Source organism: Nannospalax galili, unplaced genomic scaffold (genome assembly GCF_000622305.1).
Source record: "Nannospalax galili isolate Female #2095 unplaced genomic scaffold, S.galili_v1.0 scaffold533, whole genome shotgun sequence".
In the NCBI taxonomy this organism is placed as follows: Eukaryota; Metazoa; Chordata; class Mammalia; order Rodentia; family Spalacidae; genus Nannospalax; species Nannospalax galili.
Genome location: NW_008333774.1, coordinates 581,938 through 588,724, shown reverse-complemented (window position 1 = coordinate 588,724; position 6,787 = coordinate 581,938). Strand labels below are relative to the sequence as shown.

At 38.7% G+C, this 6,787-nt stretch overlaps 1 pseudogene; it reads right to left on the bottom strand.

The window, feature by feature from the left end:
* Positions 1-235: 235 nt before the first annotated feature.
* Positions 236-1,159, bottom strand: LOC103730198 (annotated as a pseudogene).
* Positions 1,160-6,787: the final 5,628 nt, after the last annotated feature.

Here is a 6,787-nt window from a genome sequence, read left to right as displayed (position 1 = left end):
GACTATTCTTTTTCAATTTATGCCCTGAATGGGGATTGATTGTCAGATCCCATAGTTTCTCTATTTTTAAGGATTTGAGGAATAATTATAATCTTATGCATTAATAAACATATTGTTCAATAAATAATAAATGCATCGTGAGAAAACTTTTAAACAAGCATGTGGACAATATTATATTTTGAACAGACAACACTGCTTCATGGCATTTTCCAGGGGACACTTAAAGGGGGGCGGATCATGTTTTCAGGGAAGAGAATATCCCAAACACTCTAGTCAAGGCCCCCAGGACCTCCTCATTCCTCAGGCTGTAGATGATGAGGTTGAGCATAGGAGAGAGGGTAGTATACAACATAGCCAGAATCTCACCTCCTACAGGTGAGTGGAAACTCTTACATCAAAGATGAGTGTAGATAAAAGGTGCATAGTAAAATGTCACCACAGTTAAATGCTGAAGGTGTTTTCTTTCCCTCTTTTGGGTGCATATGAAAAACTGAATAAAGGACCCGTCCATAGGAAGCAGTGATACCAAGGAAAAGAAGTAGGAGAAACAAGCTTGTGCTCACAAACACCATGTTCTCATAGGCCCAAGTGTCCATACAGGCCAGGAGCAACATGGCTGGTACATGACAGAAGAAATGGTTAATGGACCTAGACTGGCAATAACGGATTTGAAGGGCACAGACTGTGTGAGCTAAGGAGTTGATGGAGCCCAATATCCAGGATCCTATGATCATCTTCAGACACATCGTTTTGTTCATACAAATTGGATAATGAAGTGGGTGGCAGATGGCCACAAAATGGTCATAAGCCATGGAGGCCAGGAGTAAGCCTTCAGAACATGCCAAGGATACAAAGAAAAAGCATTGCACTCCACAGCCCAGGAGGAGATACTTTTCTGGCCAGAGAGGAAGTTGTAAGTCATCTTGGGAACAGTCATAGAGATGTACATCAGGTCCATGAGGGAGAGCTGACTGAGGAGAAAGTACATGGGGGTGTGGAGCCTGGAATCCACACGTATGAGGTGGATCATTGCTGAGTTGCCAAACAAGGACAGAGAGAGCACGAGGATGATGAGCAACAACAGAAAAAGGCCAGTGTGGTTTCGTGGAAGTAACCCCAACAAAATGAAGTCACTGGAACTTTGATTTCCTTTCTCCATGAAAAATATTGCTGTATCTTACTATTTAAAGAAAAGATAAAAGCAAAATAGACTCAACACATGAAACATAAGAGGATAGTGAAGAGGAACTGAGTGTAATTAATGATTACGATGAATTCTTCTTCTGGTACTGCATGGCAACTTTCTTGGTCAGAGATGTCTGTGCAATCTTCATAAAGTCAAAGGTAACAACATGAATAAGATGGCTAATTCATTTCCTCCTACAAACTATCCAAAGCCCACTGCTCAAGGTTAATATCAAGTCTTACAAACCTGGGAAAACCCGGATCCCTGGATTCCCCAATGCCACACTTACACTGCCCTCTGCTACACCCTGTGTCCTGGCTCACTTTCCCATCTGCCCCTACTGTAGACAGATGAGCAGACGTCTGTTCCTTAATGCTCTACCTCTCACGTTCTCTGAAATATGCGTTTCCCTTACTGACCATGTGCCCACCTCCCCCACATCACTGCTCTTGAACTTGAATGTTTTGTGTGCTGGAAGATCAACACTAGTTATAATGTGCTGTTACTACGTTTTCACTTCCTTAATGATGCTTCCATCTGGGGAAATTTTACACATATTAATTAAATATGCTTTCACACTGAAATATTTCATGTGAATAAATTAGACAATGAACATCACAGGTTCCATAATACATATTTTCACTGTATTTTACATCTCTGTAAGCTAAAATATATATATATATATGAATGTTCGAGATACAGTAACTCAATAACTTGCATGAGCTGCTCTTCATATTACTTCATATATTTCAATTCCACCACAGCACAATCATGTAAACTCAGGTATGACCTTTTCATTTCCATGAAGTCATGGATGTCACTGATGTGAAGGAACTCAAAATAGGGTGAAAGCAGATTTTGAGCTCATATGGCTAATGCAAGTATACAGTCATTTTTCTGTTTGAAATGTAATAATGTGTTCCTAACGCTTTATGTATATACAATACCTAAATCACTTCAGTTTGTGTAGTTATCGCTGCTTAAAGACCATGCTTATTTCCATAGTGGGCCAGTTCTGGGCACATGAACCTTATGGAAGATGCTGTTTTCTCCTCTTACTCTGCAGCTCAGCTCTGCTACTTCAAAGGCAGGAGTGAGAAGCAGAGGCAAAGGCGTTTGTTCTGAAAGACCTTGTGGGCAGTGGGTGGTTGTGTATTCTTGATCTACAGCTCAGCTATATACTTTTTAAATTTTTAGATATTTCTTTAGCTATTTGTGTGTTTGTGTGTGTGTGTGCATTTCATGATGGATGTGTGGACGTCAGAGGACAGCTTGCAGGAGTATGTTCTTTCCTTCCACAATGGGGGTTCAAAAGATTGAACTCAGGTCCTCAGGATTAGCAGCAACTGTACTGCTCAGACAGCTTACATGCATGAAGATCAAATTACATTTTTCATCTATTTACTTATTGTGTGTATCACTTATATTTTTGCTTGCCCACTTCAGATTTTATCAATTAAGAGAAATAAAACAAAATTAAGTGATCATAATCATATTAAATTTAAACCATAATAAAATGAACAAATATTCCTGATTGGATCATTTTTCCTGCTCTTTTACGGTCTTGACTTGGGATTGGCTCTCACATGACACGTTACTGCTGCTCTGTCTCTGTTACCTGGATTCTTCTCAACTCACTCACCAAACATGCATAGACTATGATTACAATGTATTATATTTCCAACACATAGTTGATTTCTTCTCTGATCTGGTCTCAATACAGAAATTCTTGTTTAACTTGCATGTTATCTTCTGATGAGAGAAATACTGGAGCCATAGCCTGACAGGGTCAGTGGCATGGGGCTTCAATAGTGAACAGGTCAATTGGCAATTCATAGGTCTTTGGTAAGCAGCACTAAAATTTTAAAAGAAAGTTTGTGACAGACAATTCAAATATACTTTATAGTTATCTAATCAACACATGTTAGCAATGAGAAATGCAGTCAGGAGCATGGTGGGAGCACAGTAACTTTGGACATGGAGTGAATATGAAATCACAAGCATCCTGTGTACTTTAGTATGTTTTAGAAATAGCTACTGTTGGGCACATAAATATAAACCATCAATATGAAACACTTGTTTGTTCAAAACATATTCCCTACTTCCAATTGCTTCCTTTCTTTGGTCTTTATCTTATGCAAGGTTAAGCAATCTGCAGATCAAATTAAGAAAGTGCTACCATGATTAAAACAATAAACTCAGACAGATGAACTGATGTTGCATAATGATTGCATGCATGAGGAAAAACTAAGGAAGACAAAGGGACAGAGAAGTGGGATTGGAGCCTTTCAAAAGCAGGTTGGTTGTGACATACAGGGAGGGAAACCTGATGAGGACAAAAGCAATGAAGAGAGTGTTTGTGAAGGGCATGTGGGAGCATTTGTGTAAAGGAATAATGACTTGGATATTGTTCAAGCTGTGCTGAGACACCTAGGAGTGTGATGGTCTCAAAGTTATGATTCTAGACCTCATATGGGATACTCTTCTTCAGAAGAGAGCTTTCAGAAGCAACACATGGAGAAGAGTAGTAAGAGGGAAAAAGAATATCTAGTGACTGATCTTAGTTTAAGCACAGAGTCACGAATTCTACAGAATCACTGAGCCCTGGGTCAATAAGGAAAGTATGTTGCCTGTCTGGGCCTAGAGTTATTTCTAATGACTCACTGGGTCTCAGTCTCCCACCACCTTTTTACATACAGCAGGTCCTCAATGTATGTGCCTGTTGAAATGGACAGAATATTATGTTTAGAGGTGACTTAATGTAACTATTCATAGTGAAAAAATTGATGAGAACATTTTAAAAAATTAGTTTTATATTCTCTGTAAATACAGAAGAGTTACTCTGGATACTTTATTACTTTCTTTAACTTGTATTTAAATTTAGAGAAAGGGAAATTCTTGAAGTCCTTAAGAGTTGTTTTCAATCCAGCCTTGAACACACAGTCTGCACAGTCTGCATTTTACATGTTGCGTTTATATGAAGGAAGTCCATAGGCACATGCTCTCAGACTTGAATGGAACATAAATATGCACTGATGACAGCTATTGCAGAAGTATTTTATTTATAGGTTAAAATCTGTCATGTTGGCAGGTAGTTATGGAATAGTCACTAGATGCCAAATATCAGGTACTTAAAAATTTATGATCCAAGACATTGTATCAGAGCTAAGGATCTGGCCACTGATGCCCAGTTCTCTTTATTTTGTGTGAACATCATTTAATGCACCGAGTTTCAAGAAGAACCACATTCTTGACTGCATCATTACTCACAAAATATTATTCAAGTGGCTACATGGCTTATCTAATATTAGTATGTCCCTTGATCATGCCAAAGACATACTGATTGAAAATAGAGATTTTTAAGTGTGTGTGTATGTGTGTGTGTATGTGTGTGTGTGTGTGTTAAAAACCTGAGATCACAGATTAAGCTTCCCAAAGTTAGTGTACAAACACACACACTGTTGGGACACACAGCAAGAACTCTGCTCAGTCATCAAGACCAATAAGGAAATTGCTCAGCAGAGCCTCAGCTTAGTAAATCCTAAAACCTGAGCGGGTCACATGGGAACATGGATCTCAGTGAGCTCTCTGTGCTCAGCCTAGACTAGGTCTTGAGAAGAATTCATCTCTTTTCTTCATCGCACCTCTTAGACTTTGAGAAACCTTAAGACCAGAAAAAAAATCACTCTCTTATTTAAGGTCACAACTTTCAAATACTGCACACTGTACAATTCAAACAAGTTCACGTTGCTTCTGTTTGCAGTTTAAGCTCACATTTAGATTTTATGATTGGTTGTGAAAATTTGCATTCTCTTTGCAAGGAAAAGGGTTTCCTCATAACAAGAAAACCACATCTCCAGAACATCTCCCCCATTCACTTAACATACACCAACCTGCTTGATAATGACAACTGGACCCTTGTCCAAAGTTCTTGCACTGACAACCTGTTTGCCTTAGGAAGGCTTAACACCAAGCTCTGCTTACATAGTCTACCGTGTATGCAACAGGATCATCTCACTGTTCAGCAGTCCTACAGAAGACCAAAACTCTGCCTCATACATAATAATCCCTTTTTTATCTATCAAAATTCCTAGGAAAATTTTTTCAAAACAAGTTTTAATGAATGCTCCTCTTGGCTCCCACCACTAGTCGTTCTATGTTTGATAAAGCCAGGAAAGAACTTCACCAGACTTCTTTGAATAGTCCCATGTTCATTGATTGGTAAAAACATTGCTCACTACTCATCTGTTCAAGTGAGACACAAAAGACATTTCAAATTTAATTCCTACAGATTATGCTAATGGAAAAACAATTGAAAATGCAGTATTTTGTGGGCATGACCTTATGTCACCAATCCTTATACATTCCCCTTTTCCTCTGATTGATCCCTCATGCCCAAGTCCACTGAGACCAAAACCTTGGCCATTTATGTTGCCTTTGATGGTTTAAGTCAATTCAGTTGTAAACTTAGAGAAATGAGCACAAGCCAGCCATCTCACCCAATGCCAGAAACACTGAAGAGGCACATTCTAAAATTCTAAAAATGACCTTGAAGCTATAAGGGATGTTAGGCATATGTATTAAATTCCCACTTCACAAAGGGCTACACATTGATGTCCTGAAACATTGCTCCAGTCAGAAATTCTACTTTAGTCACAGGCTGACCCAGCACTCTTATGATAAAATGAATATTTAGAATCAGAAATCCAGCTTTCCAGTTCCACCCTTGATTAAGGACTGAAGTTGAGCAAATTTCAGCACAAATGAAAATTTACGTCAGACACTTAAATGTACAGTAATTGGCAAGAAATTCTAGAACTAGAAGGAGGATGTTTGCCAGTTGCTCGTATACTGTCCTCCAGGAATGAGGAGGCTTTAGACTCTTGTTTTCCTAGTCAATCTACCTATTAGCAAACTAGACTAGTGGACATTTAGGACCATTTATGATACTTGTCTGTGTCTTTATGCCTTCATTATAGAAATGAAAGATAGGCTATTACTTGGTGACCTTGTACTAAATAAATATTAATCACTAATGAGATCGAAATATGATGAATAAACATTTCCCAAATATTTCCATTGCTTTAAGGTTATAGAGGGAAAGTTATAAGTGTATATCGACGTTTTTATAGTCCTTTATGGATGACTTCCATGTCTCCCCTTGTGCAGAGTGATGGCCATTGCATTTATTTGTAAAGCTCCAAACAGACAAATCATCCTATCAAGCTCTTACCATGCACACATAATCCATATGGAACACTGAAATATACCTGGAGAAATGTCCACACCACAATGGCAGACTTTACTTCAAATGGATGATCAAAGGTACTACATTGGCCCTTTGAGAAACCACAACACACTCACAGTCTCTGAATCAGTTTTTGTAAAATTTTTGTAATTCTGAAGTCCTCCATATACCAATGTACTTCCTTATTCCTTTGGATCACACAGGAAAGAAAGAAATTTGGTAAGAAAACTTGGCTAGGCAGAGATCTATTTCCACTATGATAGGTACATCTCCTCTGTCCCTCTGTATTGCATACTGAGCCTTGCATGCAGTAACAGTGTAGAAGGTGACCCTGCGGTGTTCTGAACCCAGCC